At 41.6% G+C, this 26,511-nt stretch overlaps 1 protein-coding gene across 2 annotated transcripts in view; it reads left to right on the forward strand.

The window, feature by feature from the left end:
* Positions 1–26,511, forward strand: part of NHS (NHS actin remodeling regulator) — a 353,438-nt gene that overhangs the window by 227,092 nt on the left and 99,835 nt on the right. The window lies entirely within an intron of this gene.

Raw genomic sequence — 26,511 nt, forward strand, 5'->3', positions numbered from 1 at the left:
AATCATTCACAGGATATAGCCAAAGTAATGTAATTTTGTCCCCCTTTATTAAGGCTTTTATTCCTCCTTGTCTGGGCAGCGATAACACTTGCCTCTCCAAAAACTGTGAGAAGTCATTGTATGCAGTGAATTTAGATACCTTCCTAGGTCTGTGATCTGCAAACTTCACTCCGTGTAATCACATAGATCTGTAACCTTATGTTCATACATAATCATGTATGAACCTTGGTGAAGTCTGCTAAAGATTACAGCAGATATGCCCATTTAGAAACTTTTACTGGCTACTGTTTTGTTTCAGGATGGCTGGCGGGACCACAAATTGAGCTTAAGATGAATCTTGAAACCCTTTAGCCATGCCCCACATTTGATTAGAATCAGTCAACTCCTTTGAAAGTTATCATGAAACAAATAGGCAGATAAAAGCAAAATGCTGAGTAGCCGAGGTGAAACAGACCCCTTGTTTTGGTTGGTTATTTGATCTCAACCCATATCCTGTCATTAGGCACATTGTCAGATTTAAGAACTAATTCCAGACTTCCATTTATATGAGGGAAGCCAGTGAACACAATAAGAGGGGAGGGGAAAACCCACATGGTTCATTGCAGCCATGCCTACCCTCCGCTTTCCTTTTCCTTGTTCCGGAGGCACCTTTCCTGCATTCAGGCTCAAGGTTGTGCCTGCACATATGGACCTAGATCAGTGGATAAAATATGCTCTTAGCTAGTTGAAGGCTTTTAGCCCTCCCCCTACTGAAACATAATGTGATTTTCTGGTTTAAAAACAAAGTTAAGGGGAAGAACTATCAAAGGGAAAGAAACATTTTGAAAAGTTTTTCTTTTTTTTGAATAGAAACTTGTCTGTTTCATAATAAAGTTGGCTTAGCAATGTTAGTGCCGTTTAAATTCTCATCAACAGGTAGGTTAGGGAAGATTATAGGGCAAAATTCTCAAACTTTCAGTATTTTCAGCAGACAAACAAGAACCAAATTATCCACACTCAGGTACTCAGAAAAGAGATGAGGGAATCTCCTTGGGAGTAAAAGACAAGGGTCTTCAAATCCATACTACTAAGGAGGGGACCTTTTGAAATTTGTGTTTTCAGGGTGTGTAGCGAACTGCTACAGAAGCCAAGATGTCAGTATTGGTTGCTGTTTGGATCTTGTGCATTTGAAGAGAACCAGAATTTTTGGTACTTTTGATAAAGAACTTTTGGTAAAGCACAAATGTGTGGTTAGTCAATGAGATTCAGTAGTAAAATGCATTACTGCACCTCGCCCCCTCCCCACACAACAAGTTTCTTCTAGGATTGCCTCTCACAACCCCAGCACGTTAATGAAAAGTTTCAAACGGCACAGTTTTCCCCCAAAGGTACCAAACATCACCAAACCGGAACAAGTAATAGGAATTCGAATCAGGTAGATTCAGACACCAAATTTACTTTGCATATTTCCTCATGACTTGCTTTTTTTTTTTTTCGGGGCCTGAGTTACACGTTATTGTGAAAATGTGGCTGTTCATCTTGCTGAAATAGACAAACACATTCTTCTTGCAATTTGAGCACCTCAAGTTTGAAACTGCTAGTCTTCTCTTTCTTGTCTCTTTCCCCTGGTGCTGTCAATCATCACCCCACACTCCCACTTTCAAGACCCCCCAGTCTCAGGGGCATCTTTGGTGTTCCTTGTCCTTTGCTTCTCCAGGTCCAGCTGGGTGACAGGCCTCCCTTGGAAACATCTCTTGTTCCTTTCTGATTGTCACTGCCCTACTGCCCCCCAAATTTGTTGAGCATTGTTTTATGCCAGACCCCATGCAAAGCAGTTTCTACACATTATCACATTTAATTCTTATAGCAGTCCTATGAGGAAGGTAATTATTATCCTCATGTTGCACCTGGGAAAATAGATTCACACCTTTGCCCTCATTGCTGCCCTGTTTCCTGCACTCTGGAAATGCCTTGGATCTTCCAATGTCTGGTCCATTGTTTCTCATGCTTTCTATGCCTGTCCCGTCTCTCTGTCCATCCAAATTCTGCTTATTTCGCCAGGCCCCATTCTGACTTCCACAGCAGGAAGTGATCGTTGCTTAAATCAGAGCTCTCACCACCTATAACACTCTCTTGGTCATCCTCACACACAGCCTTGCAAGGCATTTATCCCCCATGTGCAAATCTTATCTTGCAAACTAGGTTGCATCCCCTCGGCTGACTGTGTGTGATAGGTATGCTGTATAGATGCACAGACTGATCATTTTTGAAAAGTAATTACTGTTTTCATCACTTCTTCAACACATCTCATAGTCATGATGCAGTAATGATATTGAATAAAAAAGTAATGGTGCTAAGGCTGGGTGCAGTGGCTCGAGCCTGTAATCCCAGCACTTTGGGAGGCTGAGTCAGGGGGATCACTTGAGGTCAGGAGTTCGAGACCAGCCTGGCCAACATGGTAAAACCTGATTTCTACTAAAAATACAAAAATTAGCTGTATGTCGTGGCAGGTGCCTGTAATCCCAGCTACTTGGGAGGCTGAGGCAGGAAAATTGCTTGAACCCTGGAGGCAGAGGTTGCAGTGAGCTGAGATTGTACCATTGGTCTTAAGGGTAGTGTCCCAGTGTTTCCAAGTGCCAGGGTCAAGATCCAAATGGCCACTTGTACTACAAGAACAACCCCCTCTCCCTAGGTTCAGTATATTTGCGGGGCCTAACTTCATTTCCTTGAGACCTTCTACTTGTTCTAATCATCATAATCTTTAGAACAAGAGCACTTTCCTTCTGACTACCTGTGATGAAAGCAGCATTTTCTGCTTCCCTTCTTAGAGCTTGAGAAACTGAGTTTCTGAAGGCACATCTAATGGCAGCACTGGAGGAAAACCCATCCCTGGCATCTGAATCTAATCCAGGTTCATGTTTAGAGCACAAATCCCACTTCTGTTCTTGTAACTTCTCATAAGAGAATGACCCTTCCCCTCCACGGTGCATGCATTCCATTCAGTTCCTCTTAAGGTGGCCTTTTAAAGAAATATTTTAAATATACTGTGGCAGTCGGATGAATACTGAAGAGTGCAGTTAAGCACAAGAGATTTGAACTTCAGATAATGGTCAACAAGATCATTCTGACTAGTGGTTCTATTGAGGATGACAAAAAATGATGGAAAAATATAAAGAAGCTACAGATCTGTCAGTTCCCCCATGAAATGGAATGAATTAATGGGTTTATGGTTAATCTGCTAGCAGACCCATTTTCCTCAATATGCACTTTCTTCTGGGGGTGGGAACAGGGGCATAGTGTTTGGTTTGTTCTTGTGAGATTGAAAGAGACACCTGGTATCACTTAGTATCAGTTGGACTGGGGATATGGTGTTAAAGTGCTGAACGTCTTCCAGAAGAAGGTCTGCATTGTTGGGAAGTAATACAGGGAGAGAGACAGGATGAGTGATAGCTATAAGCAGTGGCCCTCACTTTTCAGAGGCGTGGAGCTGTTGAGAGAACAAATAATCACATCTCAAAGACTTTGAAGCTCCCCACATGGTCAGCAGACAAGGGGCCACCGGGCTCAGCCATAAATGCTGGAATTAGTTCTGAGAGCAGAAGGAAGGATTTGCCTTTGCTTGAAGCCAAAACCAATCTGAAATCACAGAACCTCAGCCTGAGGGCTAGGGCTAGGCAGAAAGCTTGCTTTTGAAACCTGAGCTCGCCTTGCTACAGTGGTGGGGGTGGGGGTGTTAGTGTATGTTCCACTTGTACAAGCAAACCCTCTCATAATTTTGACCCTGAAAAAATTACATAATCCTTTCATCACAGCAGGTTACATTTTCCAAGGGCAGAGCTTTGACTTACAACTGATTATAGGTGTATTGTTAGGACTCCAGCGCCCACGCTTGATATGTGTTTGTTTCATTTCCAATGTTTCATGTTTTAAGTGTCAACAGTCTACACTCATGCTACCTCAGGTTTGAAAATTAACTCAGGAACACAAAATGAAGACATTTTTCCCTCTTGGAAATTTCCCATCTTCACTGTGTGATAAAGGTGTTTGCTAACAGCCAAGTACAGCACTAGGCATTAGGTGGGTCTGTGGACCTGAGGTCTGTTATCAGTGTCTTGTGTTAATCCAGGCTTTCATCCAAAGAGTTTGCAGTGCTTTTTTTCAGACATCATATCATGTCACATCTCTTCTTCCTCCTGTGTTCCCTAATCTCACTTAATAGCAACACCATGAGCTTCTTTCCCTCTTCCCTTACTTCACTGATAGCTTAATATTCCTCCACTATGCCTTTTGCCTCTTTCCTCTCTTTCTCCTTTTTTCTTTCCCTGTCCCAGGGCAGGCTCTTGCCATAGCTAGCTAGCTAGCTAGACAGATATACAGAGTCTCACTCTGTTGCCCAGATGAGGTGCAATGGCACACTCATGGCTCACTGTAGCATCAATCTTATGGGCTCAAGTGATCCTCCCACCTCAGCCTTCTGAGTAACTGGGACTATAGGTGTGCAACACCATGCCTGGCTAATTATTATTATTATTTTTGTAGTGACAAGGTTTCTCCATGTTGTTCAGGCTGGTCTCCAACTCCTGGGCTCAAGTGTTCCTTCCACCTCGGCCTCCCAAAGTGCTGGGATTACAGGTATGAGCCACTGCACCCGGCCAAGCTCTTGCTGTTTCTTGCTTGGAGTATTGCCATGATCTCCATGAGCCCATCACTCCCCTTCTCCAAAACCACACTAGTCTCAACTGATTCACTTGGCATTTGGCCCCGTCAGACTTTTCCAACCCCATCTGTCAGGACCTCTCTCCCTTTTCCCCCACACCATTCCCTGAACACACTATCCACTTACATGCATTCCTTGGCTCAGGGTATTTCCATCATCTGCAATGCCCCCTCCCACTCCCCCACTGACAACATCCCACTTGCCTATCACAGCTCATCTTAAGTGTTACTGCATGGAAAGCCCACCTTGATTGATATCTATGGGCAGAATTCCTCACTCTTCACCCTTGTGCTCTGGGAGCCCTTTACTGTGAGCTCAATTTCAGCATTTGGTTCAGTCTACCTTAAAAAAAATGCTTAATTACATGCTTGAAAACAACTAGATTGCAAGCCCCTTGAGCTCAGGCATGATGTCTCATTTGTCTCTGTGGCCCACTATAGCACCCAGCAAGTGGCGTGACCCTACTGACAGCCCGATAAATGAACTGAATGAGCAATATCCCTGTATTGAAGGTAAAGAGAGATTAACATTTGCTACTGTAAGTATTGCTAAAGAGATTCATTTGTCCAAGGTCCTTCAAAGAGCAAGGCAAGTTAAGACACTGTCACATCTGTCATAATCCCCAGTTGACTGGTTGGTGCCACCTCTTCAGAGAATTTGGCACTAGATTTTTGGTTGCCATTTGTTATTTTATATATTGAGTGGGTATGTGTGTATGTGCAACTGTGGCAAGAACCTGGCTGGGCAGGTATATGACATCTGCTTGTTCAACTCTCTTTTTTATTCTTGAATAGAGTTGTCCCTTAGAAATATAATATAAAACACAAATGTCATTTAAAAATTTCTAATAATCAAATTACAAAGGTAAAAAGAAGCAGGTGATGTTAGTTTTGATTATGTGTTTTATTTAGCCCCAAATGTCTAGACAGTTACCATTTCAAAATGCAATCAATATTTTACAATTATTAATGTGATGTTTCATATCTTTTGTATTCAAAATCCCATATGCGTTGCACACGTACAGTGCATTTTAATTCAGATGCCTAATTTTCATCAGAAATATTTGACCTGTATTTAGATTTCATAAAATTTACAGTTGAAAAAGTAGATACACATATCCAGGTTCTTCCAAACATATTTAAAATTTTCCCAATAACTGAATTCAATATCAGCCCCTACATTTACATTTAAATTAATTAAAATTAAACAAGATTTTAAAATTACATTATTTAGACGCACTAGCCTTGTTTCAAATGCCCAATAGCTACATGTAACTAGTGGCGATTGTTTCAGGGCATATAGTCCTAGGGCACAAAGATTTCTAGGCATCATTTAGCTGATTCCTCTGTCCTCACAATTTAATCATAAAAGAAAAAAAAAGTATAACAGGGATAGTTATTAGAGACCTTCGATTAGCCAGCTGCCTTTTCTCCCCAGCCTTCCATCAGCCTCATGAAACTGGGGCCTACTGCTGGCTTCCCCGGGCTGCCGTGAAAGGTAATAGGATTCTGTTGACAAAGCACTTGAAAATCCAGGGATGAAATGACCTATGTAATTCCCAGGTTTGTTGGCCAGGTGAGGCTGTGAATTGGGGTCTGCATCTATATTGCAGCTGCACCCACACAACCACACTGATCTGTGTTTCCTTCTGCAGCCAAGGTCTACACCAGCATCTCACAGAACATGAGTCAACTGCATGTTTTATCATCCACGGCACTGGGATGCCATGTTTTTAGATGCTGATGGCTTTGATCAGATTAGAACATATTTGAAGTTTCAGTGCTTAACTGCTTTTGGGTGATCAAATATGTGGAAAACATCTTTCTCAGCCAAACAGCATATTTTCCAAATCCAAAAGAATTGAATATATTTTTCCTCTTCCTTCAAGTTTCCCATTGAATGGCACCCCAGAGACCAATTTAAAGCTTCAAAAGTTTAGACCAAAAATGTTCTGGAACAAATGAAAATGAAATGTGTCACCTAAGCCAGTATCCAGTCTGTGTCTCATGCAAAATTGTGAAAGCACTTGGTATTATTTATTTATAATAGGAAACCAGGGTTAGGAATTGATTTCCCCAGAATGCTGCAAGGGCGAGGCATGGGGCTCTGTGGCTGGCTCTCATGTGAGATTTGAGACCTAAGGGGAAACTGAAATGACTCTAGACCCTTAAGGGTTTTGAAACAGGTGCAGTCTTTCTTCTTTCCCTCTGGGAAGCATGCTGTCCACAGTTGGATGAATGCTTCAGCAGCAGTTCACTGAGCTCTTGGATGAAAATGGCAAATTTCTCCCCAAATGAGCTTATTATCTGCTGCTGTTGGGTGCAAGGCATCCCTCAGCTATGGCGGGAATTACAGCTTCCATCTGTTCCCTAATGTGAAAAATGTGTGTAGGCCTCTGTGCTACCAAGCTACATGAACTTTAGACATTCAGATCTGCTGACACATTTGGGTCGTGGCCTTGGAATGGCTTTTGTCAATTATTTCATTACATATCCAAATAACCATCCTGAGGGTGGTCTGGATTTGTGATCTGTGACAGTGTGGTGCTGACATATTTCTTGCCCTTGGAACTATCTGTTTTTTGGCTTTGTTTAGGGATTGATGATATATAAGTACTCAGTATATTTAATCATTATTACTTTTGAAGTTAGCACAGTACCACCATTATGAAAAATTCTTGAGTACATTTACAGCCAAAGCCACATCATTAATTCTTGGCTTCTTCCCAAAGTCTCCAGTCTTTCACCTTGCTCCATTATTTTGTTCGGACAAATCAAATAATGCTTTGTGCTTAGAGAGCAACTTCCATCAGAAAATTGTAAGACCCTCTGCAAATTTTTATTTCTCTAAGTACAAATAAATATCTTCAGAGAGCTGTGCATATTTAACCATATTTATTTGTGCTGGGTTTTTTCAATGGACAAGAAAAATTATGGCTTTCTGTGTGCTCACTTTGGAATAGAGACATGCAATGTACAGACTTAAATTTTACTTGACATATTTAATAAATATCCCTTGAGTAAGTGATTAGGTACAGAGTCATATAGGTTCTTGAGAATATGGCCATGCATTAGTTTCTTCTACTAATTTTATATACTTGAACATTGTCAGAGTTACACCTGGTGCATTAGGTGGAGAATTTGTTTCTATCAATTAATAATTGCTTCTGATTTTCACCTGGAGGAGGAAATGCTTTGACTAAGTAAGCAGGATTAACTCACCAATTGAAAGTGAGTTGAGTGGTCTAATGGGTGGTTAATTGGTTTACTCAATACCACAGATCTATGTTCACAAACTGATCCATTCTGTATTTTATCACACTATTAGGTGTCCTTATGGCAGAGAAAATGCTAGATATTTACCCAACCCTATTTTCTTTTTGTTCTGGACACACAGAGAGACTACATTTCCCAGCATTCGTTGAAGTTAGTTAGATAGAACCCTGTGACTGAGTTATGACAAATGGGATGTGAGCAGAAGTAATGGAGTCCCCTTTCAGCCCTGGCCTTAAATTTTTCCTTTTTGGTTCTCCAAACAGTCTCTCCTTACTGGCCTGTTAGCTAGATTCAGAGAATCTAGTGAAGCACACTAGGCCTGTGGGAGATGGTGGGGCCAAAAGATAGAAGGAGCCTGGTTCCCTGAATGACTGCATGGAGCAGAACATCTCAGCTGAACTGTGTATGTGTTCAGCTCCAGTATGACAGAAGCAGGAAACTGACCTCTGTTATCTAAAGGCAGTGAAATTTGGGAATTGTTTGTTACACAAGTTAGCCTACCCTAACTAATCTTGTAGATGTGGCAGAGAATCGGTACTTTCCTCATACACATCCTACAAGTTTCAGAGGGGCACCTAGAACACACTTCTCTGTAAATCACATTGAATAGTAGGTCATGAAAATGCATAACCAATGAGCCATGTGGCTCTTTGATCACCATGTCCAATTAAGCCACATGGTTATGTGATTTTCTGGTTTGAGTCAGCCTTTTATCTGGGGCAGATGCAACTGTGGACAGTTTCTTGTAGTAAAAACTGATCATTTCAGTAAGTGGCTTCTCCAGAGGATGGGGGCGAAGGTACAGAATTTCATGTGAATTACCAAAGACTTCAGGCTTTAGCTTCAGTTTTGTTTTTTTGTTTTTTGTTTTTTTTCTCTGAGAAACCTTTCCTAACCCCACCTGGGTCTGGGTTGCTTGCCTCCCATGCCTCCAACCCATGTTCTTGCCACTGCCCATGCACCTACAGTGACTTCTTATCTCACTGGCTGGTAATGTCTAGCTCTTGATCTTGACTCTCTTTCCTTGTAGACCACATGTCTCAGAGGGTAGGGGACATTTAAACTTGGCTCACTCTTGTGTCTCCAGCATTCTTCCCAGTGCCTGACACATACACGTTGTTCACTGAGTGATTAAAGAAAATGAATGAATGACAATGGGATTTTAGTTACGAAGCATGAGCAATAGCTGCTCCTCAGACCATTTAAGTAAGGCAGGCTGAATTTTTTTTCCCTGCCTAACAAAAGGAAATATAAGAAGGGAAACTGATATTCATTTTTAATCAACAGTCAAAACACAAATCAGAATTAGAAACAAGGGCAGAATCTATTTTCAGGTTTTGGTTTATCAGCCCCTTTGAGCTTTTAAGACTTGGAACTCAACTAACTGGTAGCCCAAATTCCTAACGAAAACATTTGAGAGCAAAGAAAACAAGTAGAAGTTAAATCCAGATCATCTGTTTATGGCCCAAGACAGATCTTGATGTTTTACTCTTTTGTGCATTCATTTGCCAAACATTTAGTGAGCTTCTTCTATGGCAGAGCCTGTTTCTAAGAGCCTGTTACAGAGCAGCAGGGTGTTCTTCCTACAACACAGGGCAGCTCATTCGTCTCCTCTGCCTAAAATCTGTCTCATGGCTACCCATGAGAATGAACCAACTCTCAAGGAGGTGACAGTTAAGTGGTGGACAGACTGACAATAAGAAATCACGAAAATGTCAGATGGGATCAAGTTCCCTGAAAAGAAAAAAAATGGAACAGATTGATGTGATGGAAAGTGCCTGGGTCCCGAAGATTCCATAGTCAGGAAGGCCTCTAGGGAGAGGGTATTCCCATGACATAGACATTGAAGCCTGAATGACAAAAAGTAGTCAGCCATATAGAAATCTGGAAGAACATTCTGAGCAATGGAGTATACCTGGATTTCTCTGCTCCTGAGATTAGAGAAAGTGGCCTGTCCAGGAATGGGACTATGTCTTGAGTGGTGGGAGCAAAGAGTATATTGGGTGGGGAGGGGAAAAGTGGAGGGTTGAAGGAAGGAGTTGGGGTGAGAGAGAGACAGAGGGTTGTTTATGAAAAGCCTTGTTTACTCTGTTTCCAGAGTCTGGATTTAAGCCAGAGAACAGTGGGTAGCCATGAGACAGATTTTAGGCAGAGGAGACGAATGAGCTGCCCTGTGTTGTAGGAAGAACACCCTGCTGCTCTGTAAAGAAATCACTCCCACCCAGGCCCCAAATGAAGGCCTGATTAGAGGAAAGGTCAGAAGGTGTGAAAAACGGCAGCCAGATTTGGAACTGCTTGGGAGGTAGAATTGAGGGCCCTTGGAAATAGACTGGACCTGGGGTTTGGGGCAGAGGACAGAGTCCTGGGCAATGCCCAGGTTCCTGGCTTGGGTGTTGGACATAGAGTTTAGGGGTGTCCACCTCTGAGACAGGAAGCTCTAAGGAAGAGTGAGTGTGCAGGGGACACTGAGGAGTTGGTTCTGGCCTTGGCCAATCTGGGGTACCCATGGCATTGCCTACAGGGACCATACAAAAGGCATTTAATATGTGGCTAGGCCAAGAGAAAAGAGGTGGGCATTCTTGATAAACAACCAGGTGTGAATACAAAGGAAGAACACAAGGAAAGGCAGGAGGAGGTCAGATTCTGAACGTTTAACCATTTGATTTCATGTGACATTTATTTTTGCTTCCTTGCCCATCTCCTCAAGATGGCAAATAATCATTTCTGCCTCTCCAACCTAGTTTGCTGCAATCTTGGCTTTCCCTGGTCTCCTTTCTGCTTCTACCCATTAGCTTTTATCCTCAGAGATCTTCCCCTTCCCAAAACATGGTCTTGCTATTGCTTTGGTTCTTTCTCTGGGACTGTAGGAAATGAGCCCCCCAGACGGTGACTCATTACCTGAACATTAGTAATGAGCAGGCTGCCACTGGAGCTTATGTGCAAGCCTGGGTTTGTGCCCTAGCTCTGCCATTCCCTAGCAGTGTGGTTCAGGCCTCCTTTTCCTCATCTGTAAAATGAAGGGATTGGACTGAAGAGTACTTTGAGCTTTAACATTTTCTAATTCTAAGTTGTCTCAGTCCTCGGGGTGAAGCGAATGGCCTCTTCTGAATTGGCAGTAGGAGCTAGTGTAATAGCCATCAATACCTGAGAGAGAATAGCTTTTGTTTGAGTTTGCAAGGCCCTGAGGAGGCTGGGTGGGCTGCAGCTGTTCAGCTTCAATTAAAAACATATACAAAACTCCTGCTTTGTTTCGGTTTCAAACCTTGACCATTTGACTGAGTGCGTCTGAATTCCTAAGGCTCCAGTGTAGGTGTGGGGAGGCACTACTCCACAGGCTTCATTCACCCCTTTGCTTTCCAAATTTCATTTATTGAAGGCAGGAGAGATTTCAAAGGCTTGGAGGTACAGGGAAAGAATGTACCTTAGCTTTAAAAATCATTGGCAAGCAGCTTCCCGTGCCCATTTATCCATCCGCAGTCAAGGGCGTCCTAAGTGCCAACATGGGCTTGTGAGCCTTGGTATTTGGGCAGGCATTTCTAAGTGGCTTAAGAGAAAAAATGAGTCTGTCAGTTATGAAGGCAGTCTGCCAACTGCCTGTGGTGGTACTGAAGCAACCTCACTTCCTCCAGCAAAGGCAGGAGTCCTGATGGCTAAACAAAATCATGTTTTGGAACCTTGGGCAGCTGTCCTGTCACTTCAGGGTGTGATGTGTGCACAGGTCCTAGATCCTGAGACTGCATCTGTACCTGCTTGGGGCAGGAAGAAGTTGATAGCCTCCAGGCTGTTGGGGTACACCCAATAAGCAAGCCATGATCAGAAGTGAGTTGCAATTCCACTGAGTGTGGTGATGGCCTGGCCAGCAGGGCATGGAGCAGGATCCTGGGCAGATGCAGGATGATGGGTGCTGTAGGCCAGTGGAGCAACCATTTAGGGACCTGCAATCAGGCATGGTCTGAGAGGTCTAGCAGTCAGGAACATCAGAGCTAGAGGCAAGGCGCATGGGAGGGCTCCATGGGTGGGCCAATGCCCAGACAGACAGGGGTTTCTCAGTGACCTCGTTTTTTTTTTGTTGTTGTTGTTGTTTTTGTTTTTGAGATGGGCTCTTGTTCTGTCACTCAGGCTGGAGAACAGTGGTGTGATCATAGCTCACTGCAGCTTCATCCTTCAGAGCTCAAGTGATCCTCCCACCTCAGTCTCCCGTACAGCTGATACTACAGGCATGCACCACTATGCCCTCTTTTATTTTTTGTATAATAGAAACAAGGGGTCTCCCTGTGTTTCCCTGGCTGATCTCAAACTCCTGGGATCAAGGGATCCTTCTGCCTCGGCCTCCCAAAGTGCTGGGATTATAGGCACAAGCTACTCAATGGCCTCTTTGATGTCCCCTGAAAAGTGTTGTTGGCTCTCCAGGCAGGGAGAAGGGAATTAACATGAGGCAGAGGCAACTACTGCTTACCAATATGCATGTTCTTCTCTTCTTCCTGGACACACAGCCAGGAAGACTAAATTTCCCAGCCTCCCTTGTGGTAGTGGAGTTGTGCTAGGCAGCGAAGCCCAGGTTCTTTCTCTTCCTTTCATTTGCATATGTCTGTGGGAGTGGCGGTGGGGGTGGGGGGAGGTGGAACTGAGGCTAGGCTAGGAGATGTAGCTTGTTCCTGATGAAGGTTGGGGTGAAGAGCTCAGTCTTGAGAGGTCTTCACAATCTCCCCCAGAGACCTGGGTAAACCACAGGATATAGGTATGAGTCTCAGCGGACAGGAAACTAGGGTATTGGAATGGATAGAGATGGCAAAAAGTGATTTCCTGACTGGAAAAATGTTCCCGGGGGCCTGCTGGTGAGGTCACATTCATGTCCCCTACATAGTGGTGCCCTGGCCTCTCAGTCTCTCCTCACTGTCTCCTTCAGTGGAAGAATGGAATATAACCTGACATACCCCCATCCTCCATGATTTTCTTCCTCATGCCAGCACCCCTCCTTGTCCCCTGTAGCTGTACCCTGAGCTTTCACTACCAGTGTAGCCTGCAGGGTCCGTATAGCACAATAGCTCATGTGACATCTGGAATTATCACTGGAGTCGTAGGTCTCAAGCTCAACTGCCTTCATGGCCCGGCAGCCAGCTTCAACATGGGACAGAGTTGGAATAGCATACTAAGGAGTAGTGGGGACTGAGATGCTGCGTGTGTTGTAAGCAAATAAAGGCAGTCAAAGTCAATTTAAAACTATGTCATTGTACTGTTCAAGCAGGATAGCTCCCCACAAACTTCCCACCTCCAAATGAAATCTTCTACTATTTACTTCTCACAAGGACTAATGAAAGGGCAAAACTATAAGCCATGTCTGAAAATTCTGTTTTAGCCTTTTCTATGCCTAGCAGAGCATGGTATAAAAATAATAATTAGTATTCGATTTTTTTTTTACCTTTTGAGTGATGTCCAACATACATACAGAAAAGCATCCAAATCATACAATCCAAGGAATTATTACAAAATGAGCACACTCCTGTACTGGCTACTAGGTTAAGACCTAAAACATTATTAGCTTTCCAGGATACTCCATGAGCTCTTCTTCCTCCCCAAAGGAAATAGCTGTCTTGATTTCTAACACCATAGATTCGATTTGCCCGATTTTTAACTTTATAAAAATGGAATCATACAACATGTACTCTTGTGTCTAGCTTCTTTTACTCAACATTATATCTGAGATTCACCTATATTGCATGTAACAGTGGCTTGTTCATTCTCCTTGCTGTATAGTATTTCATGGTATGAAACATCAGAATTTCTCATTTCTCTATCCATTCTACTATTAATTAGCATTTGGTTATTTGTGGTTTTGGGACTCTCACTAATAGTCCTGCAGCAGGAGAGAAAGCCCTCAGGCAGAACAACAGAGAGAACTGGGTGCTTGTGGTGGGAAATGGTCACAGTAGCAACAAGTGGACTTAGAGGTGAACAAAGGCATGATGGGAAGGGATGACAACAGTATCTAATACCAAGCCCTCTAGAACAGCAATTGTCGAACTTATAGATCAGGTCTATTTTACACTATTAAAAATTATTGAGGGCCCCAGAGGGCTTTTGTTTGTATGAGTTATATAAATATCATATTAGATATTACAAAAATTTTTCCCCACTCTGTTGGTTGTTGGTTTACTCTAATGACTGTTTCTTTTGCTCTGGAGTTTAATTGGATCCCATTTGTCTATTTTGGCTTTTGTTGACAATGCTTTTGGTGTTTTAGTCATGAAGTCCTTGCCTATGCCTATGTCCTGAATGGTTTTGCCTAGGTTTTCTTCTAGGGTTTTTATGATGTTAGGTCTTATGTTCAAGTCTTTAATCCATCTGGAATTAATTTTAGTGTAAGATGTCAGCAAGGGGTCCAGTTTCTGCTTTCTGCACATAGCTAGCCAGTTTTCCAACACCATTTATTAAACAGGGAATCCTTTCCCCATTGCTTGTTTTTGTCAAGTTTGTCAAAGATCAGATGGTTGTAGATGTATGGCATTGCCTCCGAGGCCTCTGTTCTGTTCCATTGGTCTATATCTCTGTTTTGGTACCAGTACCAATGCTGTTTTGATTACTGTAGCCTTGTAGTATAGTTTGAAGTCAGGTAGCATGATGCCTCCAGCTTTGTTTTTTTGCTTAGGATTGTCTTGGCTATGCAGGCTCTCTTTTGGTTCCATATGAAGTTTTAGGTGGTTTTATCCAGTTCTGTGAAGAGGGTCATAGGTAGCTTGATGGGGATAGCATTGAATCTATAAATTACTTTCGGCAGTATGGCCATGTTCACAATATCAATTCTTCCTAACCATGAGCATAGAATGTTTCTCTATCTGTTTGTGTCCTCTGTTATTTCCTTGAGCAGTGGTTTGTAGTTCTCCTTGAAGAGGTCCTTTAAATCCTTTGTTAGTTATATTCCTAGGTATTTTATTCTCTTTGTAGCAATTGTGAATGGCAGTTTGTTCTTGATTTGACTCCCTTTTAGTCTGTTATTGGTGTATAGGAATGCTTGTTATTTCTGCACGTTGATTTTTGTATCCTGAGACTTTGCTGAAGTTGCTTATCAGTTTAAGGAGATTTTGGGCTGAGACGATGGGGTCTTCTTGAATCCCCGACCTCAGGTGATCCACCTGCCTTGGCCTCCAAAGTGCTTGGATTACAGGTGTGAGCCACCATGCCCGGCCCGACGATGGGGTCTTCTAAATATACAATCATGTCATCTGCAAATAGAGACAATTTGACTTCCTCCTTTCCTAATTGAATACCCTGTCTGACAAAGGGCTAATATCCAGAGTCTACAAAGAACTAAAACAGATTTACAAGAAAAAAACAAACAACTCCATTCAAAAGTGGGTGATGGATATGAACAGATGCTTTTCAAAATAAGACATATACGAGGCCAACAAACATATGAAAAAATGCTCATCATCACTGGTCATTAGAGAAATGCAAATCAAAACCACATTGAGATACCATCTCACGCCAGTTAGAATGGCAATCATTAAAAAATCTGGAGACAACAGATGCTGGAGAGGATATGGAGAAATAGGAACACTTTTACACTGTTGGTGGGAGTGCAAATTAGTGCAACCATTGTGGAAGACAGTGTGGCAATTCCTCAAGGACCTAGAAATAGAAATATCATTTGACCCAGCAATCCCATTACTGGGTATATACCCAAAGTATTATAAATTGTTCTGTTATAAAGACACATGCATACATATATTCATTGCAGCACTGTTTACAATAGCAAAGATCTGGAACCAACCCAAATGCCCATTGACGATAAACTGGACAAGGAAAATGTGGCACATATATACCATGGAATACTATGCAGCCATAAAAAATGATGAGTTCATGTCCTTTGTAGGGACATGGATGAACCTGGAAACCATCATTCTCAGCAAACTGACACAAGAGCAGAAAATCAAACACCGCATGTTCTCACTCATAGGCGGGTGTTGAACAATGAGAACACATGGACACAGGGAGGGGAGCATCACACTCTGGGGTCTGTTGGAGGGGACTAGGGGCAGGACAGCAGGGGGTAGGGAGGTTCAGGAGGGATAACATGGGGAGAAATGCCAGATATAGGTGACAGAGGGATGAAGGCAGCAAACCACATTGCCATGTATGTACCTATGTAACAATCCCACATGATCTGCACATGTACCCCAGAACCTAAAGTGCAATAAAAAATATATATATATGAAACAAAAAAAGAAAAGAAATTAAAAGTGGGAAATATTTTCTTAGTAATTTATTTCAAAATCAATAAATAATAAGTACATATACTACATTATATATATTATATAAATACTTTGAGGAAAAATTTCTATATTTTTCAATATAAAAAATATCAATGAGAAGAATGGAATTCTTGTACTTTTTTACAAATCTCTTGACTATCAAGCAGTGTGGCTTAATAGAAAACTGCTGGATTCTCATACTTGCCTCTGCATTCCATCTGGTATGGTATCACATGTCACTCATGAAAGAATAAGTGAAAATGACAAGTAGTGTATTAATATCATTATAAAAATAGTTTTGACTTTACAGACTCCCTGAAAGGATCTCAGGGACCCCCAGAGTTTCCCTGAACAAAACTTGAGAACCACTGCCCTAGAACACCATGGCCAAGTGCAAGCCAGCTTTAGAAGAGAAACGTCCAATGAACTGAAACCTCTAAATTAGCCCACACAGTGAGGGGTTGCTACTTACTACAAATCACCATGAGTTAATTCACTTCTTAGCTGATGAAAAACCCATATTTTCAGAAAAAGTAAAAACAAATAAGAAGTAGCACACTGGTTAGGTGGAGAAAAAAAAAAGAAAAAAAAACCCATATTTTCTTCTCAACACTTTATAATCCTTCAGTTTGAAATGTATTGCTTTTGTTCATTTTAAGACAGCCATGTGCATTAGAAATATGATGTGAGTCATTTATGTAATTTAAAAATTTTTAGTAGCCGTTTAAAAAATGCAAGAGAAATTGGTGAAATTAATTTTAATAATGAATTTCATTTAGCCCACTATTTTCAAAATATTATTATTTTGGCATATAAAATCAACATAAAGTATAATCATAAAAATCAAATCATATAAAATATTGAGATACCTTACATTCATGTTTATACTAAGTCTTCAAAATCCAGTGTATATTTATATTTATAGCACATCTGAATTCAGATGGTAAATTTTCATCAGAAATACTTGATCTGTATTTAGATTTGATATAATTCTATAAAATTTGAAGAAGTAGATTCACAAATCCAAGTTCTTCCAGATGTACTTAAAAGTTTTCCAATAATAATACTGGATATGAATGCAGTATCCATATTCAAATTAATTAAAACCAAATAAAATTTAAAATTCAGTGCCTTATTCATATTTGCCACATTTCAAGTGCTCTGTAACCATATATGGCTAGGGGCTGCCGTATTGGAGAGAGCAGATCTAAATTTTTAATCCTTTGCTTTTCTTATCTATTCTATGTCTTTGTTGTTCTTCAGTGTTTAGAAACTTGATTAGGAAAAACTTATTCATTCTCATTATTTGCCTAGAAAACTGATGCCATGATGGATTTCTTGATAGGCAAGTTAAGATATTTGACAAAGAGAAAGGTGGTGGTGGGAGAATCACTGTGCAGCCATCGTTTGCAATGGCAGGTTCCTTTTCAGCTTGGATTCCAGGGCTTTATCATTTGATGTTTTCATGTAACTGGAATAATCGCACATTGTTTCTGAAACAGCTGTGAAATATGCTGCGGCCCCCAGGCAGCCCTGGAATTGACTTCTTTCTGGTTGGATGTAGCAGAAACTTCAATGGGATGACACTCTGGACTTAGACCAGGCTACTGTGCTTATTTGAACTAAGCACTGGGAAGTTTGCTCAGTTCTTTGTGAACTCCACATCAGTGTCAGAAAGATAAGGCAGGTTTTCTTGCCTTTTGTCTCCTTGCCTTCATTCAATGGTATGCTATACAAAAGGTTAAGGGACAGAATGGAATAAATTCTAGGCCAAAAATGCAGCTCTGAGGTTAGCATCTTATAACTCAAAAGCAGCAAAAATAATTTTAAAAGTTTCAAAGAAGAGAGCTGAAGAAAGTCTGTACAGACTTATTTAAATATTTTGTTCTGTTTGTGAATTTCATTACCTCCAAACCATTTTGAATATCGGAGAATGAAAAGTTACCCCATTTGACACAATGGGGGATCTTTTACTTATTGCTCTCTAAATGAAAAAGACAAATTCCAGGTCTAAACATTTGATCCCATTGCTGCAAGTTTTGTGGCTGGTCAATTGTTTGTCACTGAATGGGCAAATGAGAAAAATGAGTTTTATCTCCCTCTAATATTCCCCCATCCCCAGGTTGATTGCTTAAGCTTTTAGCCAATCTTACAATTCTATCATATCCATTTGCCTAATGTTGGACTCAATAAGAATCCTGCATCTGGGTGCATGAGGTCATTTAAAATAAATCTACAAGGAAATGGAAAGCTTCTGGAATTTCCTTATCTGAGGTAGCTAAGCTAAATAAACTTAATTGGCATCTACTAGCAGCTCAGTGAGGGCTAGCACCATGCTGGTTGAAATGATTTCATGCTAAATGACATGTCAAGACTGAAGTTTTTCTGGGCTCCTTGTTGAACCAGATGCCCTAACTTTTCTGTTTCTAAGCCCACAGTGCAGAGTGTCAGAGGACCAATGACCGCACAATACTACTGGCTAGGTACAAAATGCCTTTCAATTAATACAATCAACTCAGAATCAGGAGTTACATAACTGAGACAGCAACTGTGCACCATCTTGAATACATTTGGATTGGGGAAGCCAAGCCCTTTCTTTAGCACTTCACACTAAAGGTACCAGAGTCATCAAAAGATGAACAAAAGTTCAATCTGAGTGCTAAAACTATTAGGGACCTCAGTGATCATCTAATGCTCAGTGATCATGTGATGCTCAATGATCATCTCTCTTTCCCTGAATGATCTTGCTCTTAGGACCATTTTAATGTTCTTTCTCCTTTCTGGGTAAAATACAGTTAATATAGTTTTGTTTTTATTAGGATCTTCATGAAATCTTAGGTGAAGTGTTAGCTAATTCTAGAACTATAGAAAACCCCATGGTTTTCTTCTTCTCCCATGCCCAAATACTCTTCTACCTGCTGGCTGATGCCTCTAGTTTTAACACTCCAGGTTGGTCCACTCAGCAATAGGCTTTAATTTCTATTAAAATGAAAAAACCCCAGGAAAGGCTTAAGCCATTATCAGGTGTTTTTCACTTCGTTGTGAAGGAAGGGTCAAAGTAATATGTGGTGGAATGAAAATTTTGTATTTGTAAGGCCAGAGGGTTGAAGAAAGGAAGAATACGTGCCAGCCTGGAGGGCAAAGTGTTCTAAACTGGGAACTTGGGGGCCCACATGGCAGCTCCACAGACTCTCACTCCTTCTCCCAAAATGTCTTCATTTTTATGTATTTGTCTTTGGATTCCCTGTGGTGATTGGGTACTTGGTAGTTGTTCTTGCTAAAACTGGAGCTCTGCCAAGTGGAAGGTTACAATACTGAGAGACAGCTCAAACCCAGGGAGAGGGTGCCCAGCCTTTCCAGAAGGGTGTGTTAGTGCTTTAAAAAAATTCCCAGTTTGTGGAAGCAGCAGTGGGGATCCGTGCAAAGAGGGAAGGTTAGAGTCTTGTTTTCAACTTCATTATACATGGAAGCTCTTTATTCAGGCTCAAGGGAGAGCATTGAATAAGGGGGTGTATGTAGCCACTCATGCATGCATATGCATGCTTACACCCCTGGACTCACACACATACACACACAACTCTGTCTACACATGAATGTTCCTCCTGAAACACTCAGCAAAGCAAGTGACAGAAATTTCTTGTGGGTAGCTGGGATTTCAATCCTGGTCTTGCTTATTGTCTGTTGCCTTAGGATTGGAATGTGAGTGATGGGAGATGGTAAATCTGTGCTTTCTGAGGCAGGATAATTGGTTCCCTACCCTTTATCACTGGGATAACCCAGCATAGTTATTAGGAGCCTGGGCTCTGCCATTTACCACTTCCAATGCCTTGGGCAAATTGTTTAACCTCTCTACACCTCAGTCTCCTGATCTGTAAAATGGAGGTTAATACTGTTATCTACCTTGTAGACTTGCTGTGAGAATTAACTGAAATAGCACAAAGAACTTAAAACCATGCCTGACACATAGCAGGTGTTCAATAAATATTTGCTGAATGAATAAACCATTAAATTTATCATTATTATATTATTACCATGAAGAAACTTCCATTGCATGTTGTCTTTAAATTTAGTGGAAACAGTGAGGAGAGAGTGAAAGAGTTGTGACTTATGTTATTATTATAAGGCCAGATTGCCCTGCAGGCTCATGTGCAGATATTTCTCAGTGTGTGAAGGCAAAGGGAAAACAACAACTAAATGCCTGAAAACAAAACAAACAATGAAATCTGGGGTGAGGGGGAGAGGGGATTGACATCTTGCAATTAAAGAACAGCTTCTGGAGAGACAGTTGAGTCAGGCCTGGATATTTCCTGTTTCTAGCTTCAGACTTTGGTTGGAAGTGTTATGTTTTCTCCTAAGTTGGAACGAATCACAAAAGCAAAGCACATTGTTCTCTTTTTTTTCAGCACTCCTCAATTCTTGCTTCTTTCTCTGCTTCCTGTCCTGGGTCTCTGCCCTGATATAGAAACCAAAATGGCGACACCTCCTTGTTGAGAGCAGAGACTGAGTAGGGTGGGGCTCTGTAGTGGTATGGAGTGCTATGTAAACTCTTCTTGGTTGATCTCCTGATGAAAAGCAACTGATAGACTCATGACTGGGTCCTGAGTGCGTTATTATTGATGCTCCCCATTTCTTGACCATGTGGTGAGGACAGCTTCAAAAGACACTGGCATCAGGCCTGGTGGATGGAGGCTGGAACAGCTGTGGGGCAAGGCAGCTCCAGGCCACAGCCGGCTGGGCCTTTAATTTTCCACACATGTTCACATATGTATAGGAATCCAGCAGATGGGCTGTAAGCAAGCTTGGGCAGCAATCCACTGACAAGTAGCAATAGCTCTGAATAAATCACATTGGCCTGGGCTGCAAATTTACCTCCAGGGAATGGGGACTCAGGCAAACAAGAAGAAAAGGCATTCACCCAACTTTTTCCTGAAATGCCAGAGGAATAAAACAGGTCAGTGGTGAATACAAAATTAGCTTCCGGCCAACCTCCAAAATGATCTGACCTATTTAGGACTCATCAAGAATAAGCAAAGGAAGTTCAGTGGCTTGCATCTTGATTTGTCAAGGGAGAAGAGAGAGGGTACAGATCACCAGGTGACCAGATTCTCTGAGTCACTGGTTATGGAGCATATGAGTGGATATGGTTGGAACTCATGAGAAGGGCTATGGGACATTGACTTTGGGCCAACTCCTAGCAAAACTTAGCAAGCAAATGATAAACCCGGTGGATGCATGGGTAATCTGGTGTGCCATCTTGGTGGCCCTGGCCACTGAAAGGATTGTATCAGATTCTGAAACCTTTCCTGCAGTCTAAGGTCATACCACCCTGAACATAGTCGATCTTGTCTGAAACCCTGCCTGTAAGTTAAACTCCTCTCCAAGTCCCTTCTCTGAGAAGGAACCTTGGGCCAAGCCAGCAAAGGAACATTAGAGCCCTAGTGGAGCGAGCGCAAAGCTGACTGCACCATAGCCTAGCAGGTTGGAGTTGGTAGTGGATGCTGGTAGTGCCCTGCCTACATCTCTTTTACAAGCTAATGCATTGGTCCTCCAGCTACTGTGAGTGTTGGATGCTAAATGCTATAGCTGCCCTCTTCCCCAAAGACTTGCTCTTGGCTAAATGCAAGCCCCACCAACCATTTCAACTGTAGGTGAGACCAGCTCTGTGGTGCAATTTGTGCCTCAGAGATCTCTGGCATCAGGCTGGAGCAAATATCCAGCTGAGACTATAATCCTGCTCAGTCCCTCATATCCAGCTTTCTTCATGCCCCTTCTACTAAGAGCACTCCCTCCATACGTCACTTGAACAATAATTTCAATCTTAACTTAGACTTTGCTTCTAGATAACCCAATCTTGGGAGGAGGGGCATTTATGAATAATCTCAATGTACAATCTGGCAATCTATATTTTTAAAGCTGCCCAGGTGACTGTACCTCAGAATCACCTGGGCAGCTTTAAAAATACAGATTGTCAGGCCCTACATCCAGCAATTCTGATTCAGTGGGTCTGGAGTGAGGCCTGAGATTCTATAGTTTTCCTGAGTTCAGTGCTTGGTAATTTTAATTCAGCCTATCCTTTGACCAGTGAGAATCACTCATTCTATCCCATTGTCTTTATTTCTTTTCTTAGCTCTTCTAAGAAACATTCACTGATCAAGTTCAGGAACAAACCACACAATCTGTCAAAGACACTAAGAAAAAGAGATTTAAGTCAAAAGATCCACAGTCCTTGAAATCTCTTGGAGTCCAGCATACCATGCTGACTCTCAAAACTTTCTCAGCAAATTTCATCTTAAAATTTTTTTCATATATGTCCTGAAATGTAAAGGTCTATCTGGTTGGGAAGAGGGAGAGACTTTTGAGGCATCAAGTTGCTCAAAAGTTGTTTTCCAAAAAAGGATATTTGACCAAGTTTAGAATATAGTGAATGCTTTCTATCCTCAGAAGTGTTAACCTATTAACCCTCCTTTCACTAACAGACCTAAATTTTCATTATTGCTGGTTGTGTGGATGATTTAGTGATGAAATTCAAAGATAAATATTTTTGTTATCAGAGTCTCTATATTAGGAAGATTTATGAATAGGTTCTCATGAAAGATAAATCCTAGGGATTTTTAAGCAAATGGACAATTAAATAACTGAATGAAGGTGGCTCAGACTAATGCAGAATAGGGGAGTATTCTAGATTTCGTAATGATATTGATGATAATAGTGATAAGAACAACAAAACATGATTGCTAAAATTTGTTTGAGTGCTTAGTATGTATAAGACCAAGTACTAATTACTTGATCTATATTATCTTATTTAATCCTCCCAGCAACTCTTTGAGGTAAATGTATCTGTTGGGGATCAACAAAGGCTTTAAAAATATGAAACTTTATTTCTCTCTGTGTAAAAGAAGTTAAGGGCTTGTATGCAGACTCAGCAATAATGAGGTACCGAGGCTTCTTCCGGTTCCTAGTTCCACCACCCCTAGATATTGACCCTCATCTTCATAGTCTAAGATAGCTGCTGGAGGGCCAGTCATCACATCATTGTCCCAAGCATCAGGATGAAAAAAGGAACATGCCCCTTGTCTTCTGAGGAGTCTTTCTAGAAATCCTATACCACAGTTGCTTTGACCACATTGACCAGGTAGCAATCCCTAGCTAAAACAGAGACCTGGATATCTAGAATTTTGGTTGTATGGCAGTGGGTTCAGGTTTTTAAATGAGATCTTATAATGGAAGAAAAGGAGAATGTGAAGTTTTACTAAGAAATTGACAACTTATACCACAGTAGGTAATATTCTTATCTCCATTTTGCAGGTAAGTAAAATAAGGCACTAAGAGAATGAATGACTTGGTGAAGTTCACATACTTTATAGGCAGCAGTCACAGTAGGACTCAAGTCTTTGTGATCGTACTTCTCCTGACCACTATTTCATCCTGTCCATTTTTTGCTATTTTGTAAAACAATTTTTTAAAGAGATTCCTGCTTTCTTCTTGGTGTGCTTTTTGTCACATTTGCATAGATCCTAGCCATTCTTCAAAGTTCAGCTCCAATGCTCCAGAAAGCCCTTCCCTGCACCCACAACTGCTTTCTAGTAAATATTTATTGAGCACCTACTATGTGCCAGGCACTGTTCTAGGCACTTGGGCTTCATCAGTGATTTAAAAAAAAAAAAACCCTGGCTAGCTTAATAGTTGCGTGACCTTGGTCAAGTTATTTGAGCCTCAGTTCTATATCTGTAAATGGAAATAATAAAAATTACTATGGAGGGTTAATGCAAGGATTCAAGATGTTACTGTATATAAAGTGCAATTACTGACATATCATTAGATTTTGAAAAATGATGTCTTTTACTATTATTGTTGTTGCTATTATTGTTATACTATTGTACTGTGTTATTATATTCCCCTAATGAGAAATGCTATTCTTTATTAGGCTGTAAACTCCTGGGTAGGAATAGTATCCAAAGCCTTCTGGTATCACTCAAATACTTGATCAAAGTCAGGGCTTATTAAATGTTTGTTGAGTGGTTAAAAAGAGTCTTGATGTAGAGAGAACTTCCTGCTTACTTACACTATAGATTTAGGAAACAGTGAGAAACAGCCTGAGACCCATAGGAAGGGTAGAGGGTTTTTTTGCCCAATTTAAACTGTGAGTATTGGCGGGTGGTGTCCTAAAGAAAAATGAGAATGAGTAATAATCTACTCCTCATACTCTTCCAGAAGGCTCAGAAAGAAAATATATCCTTTTCCTTTCAGTTTCTTTCTTTTTTTTTTTTTTTTTTTTTTTTCTCTTTTTTTTTTTTTTTTTTTTCTTTTTTTTTTTTTTTTTTTTTTTTTACCTTCACTGATAGATTTCATGTTCCAGCAAGTCCTGCTGATCTCTTTTTGTGTTTTCTTTCTGTCTCCTAATTCTCTTCTCCATCTCTGGTCTCTGCTACCTATGGGAATAGTGCTGCTGACCTGGTGTCCACAGAAGAAAACTTCTGGAAATCAGGAGGCATTGTGCATCCAGGTTTCTAGAGCTGTTACATTGTAGTCCTGTGGACAGCACGCCAGCAAGAGGTACCCAGTGCTTGCATCAAAAGTGCACATCAGGTTTGCTGAGCACCAAACTCCCTTTATTTTGCCATCTCAGCCCAGCTTTCCCCTCAGCTGTTCTGCAAAGGTGAAAGGCAAGTTCACAGGATGCAGGGCCTTCTTTCTTCCCTGACATCTGGTTTGATTCTGGGCAGCTAAATAGTGGCTTTGCCATGAACAACAAAAGCTAATTCACTGTGGTGGTTTTTAAACACCAAGTGGAAATATTTTTCCTTTTCAGCTTGGGGTCACTGGAAGGGAAAAAACAGGGCTGAGAGGGAGATTAACCTTTTAAAACCTATTATGACTTCCCAGAAAAAATATAAAACAATGGCAGCATTTCCTTTTATTCGTGAGAGTCTTTTCGTGAGTGATTGTTGTTAGAGGCAAGATTGGGGCTCTGAAGAAGATTTTTAAATACTAGCTTAGCTTGGTTTTCTACTCAAAAGGTCACCATGATTGCTTTTAAGAACCCACACAAGTCCCTGTAAAGCCTAGGGTCACCCTCTTTGCTTTCTCTCTCTTCTGTCTTCATTTCTGGCTGACCTTCCCTCCTTCTCTCCAGCCCTTTGCTTTCTTCCCTCAATCAGGGCCCTGACTCTCTGCTAAAGGGAGGGGATCAGTGCAATTAGCAAGATTTTAGGCAATGGCCATGCCAGCAACTGATGCCACTGACAGATGCTTGGGAGGCTGAAGATTCTGTCTGGGTCATTTCTCTAAGGTTCCAGCCAGACTTTCTGTTGATTTGGGCTGTCTTAATGCATCCCAGAGCCTCAGAACCATTCAGTTCCTCTTCGGAAATGAAGTCACTCATTCTGATTCTTGCTGCACATATTAAGGAGCAGAAGTATCCAATACAGGGAGTCACAGCCATCAGCAGAAATCTGGCAACTGAGAAAAAAGCAAGTCCATCTGCCTCACTAGTTGTTCTTTTAATGTTCTCTCTGGACTGCAAAGCAAAAGCTTGTCTCCCACTCTCCATTAGTTTATCCTCTTTCCTTCGCTCTTCCCTTCTAGCTTCTGCACACGGATTCACTTGTTGGGCTCAGGTGGGAGGCAACTCATGTGCTATGACAACATAAGGCTATTAGGGCAAAGCCATGAAAGTCCCTAAACTCTCCCTTTCTTGCCAAGAGGAAGATCTGAATAGGGTCCAGGATGGTTGCTGTTTGCGAAGTGGTTTGAGTAGTCTTGCTATGCGCTATTACTGCTGTTATCAGCATCATGAGAGTCTAATATGTTGACACAGGTGGTGTGTGTGTGTGGGGTGGAGTGGAGGAGATCAGAAATTGATTTGTAACCTGCAAAGAGCAAACTCCAGTTGTGTCGCCTCCACCCCCACCATTCTTGTCCTTTCGGTGAATGTGCAAATATTTGCAGACCTGTTGAATAGTGCACCCTCATACCAACCTAAAATTTCACAGCCAAGTAAACCAGCCCCATTCTGGTGAGAAGAATGGGTGGCAACCTGGGGCAGCTATGTAGTGATGGGTTGGAATGTATTCCTTCTCCTGCTCAGGCAGTTGGCATAGGGGCTGGGCTGCTGTGGCTACCTGGATTTGGGCATTTGTCCAGCTCCCTGTCTCTGACAGTGTGCTAATGGTTTCCATAGCCACATGGCACTTGGCAGAGCTTCTTAAACTGGTGTGGCCTGAGACTCTGCATTCTAACAAGCTCCCAGCCTATGCTCGTAACCCCCTGGCCAACTGCACTTGGAGTAGTA

The sequence above is a fragment of the Cebus imitator genome, unplaced genomic scaffold, assembly GCF_001604975.1.
Source record: "Cebus imitator isolate Cc_AM_T3 unplaced genomic scaffold, Cebus_imitator-1.0 Scaffold128, whole genome shotgun sequence".
Taxonomy (NCBI): Eukaryota; Metazoa; Chordata; class Mammalia; order Primates; family Cebidae; genus Cebus; species Cebus imitator.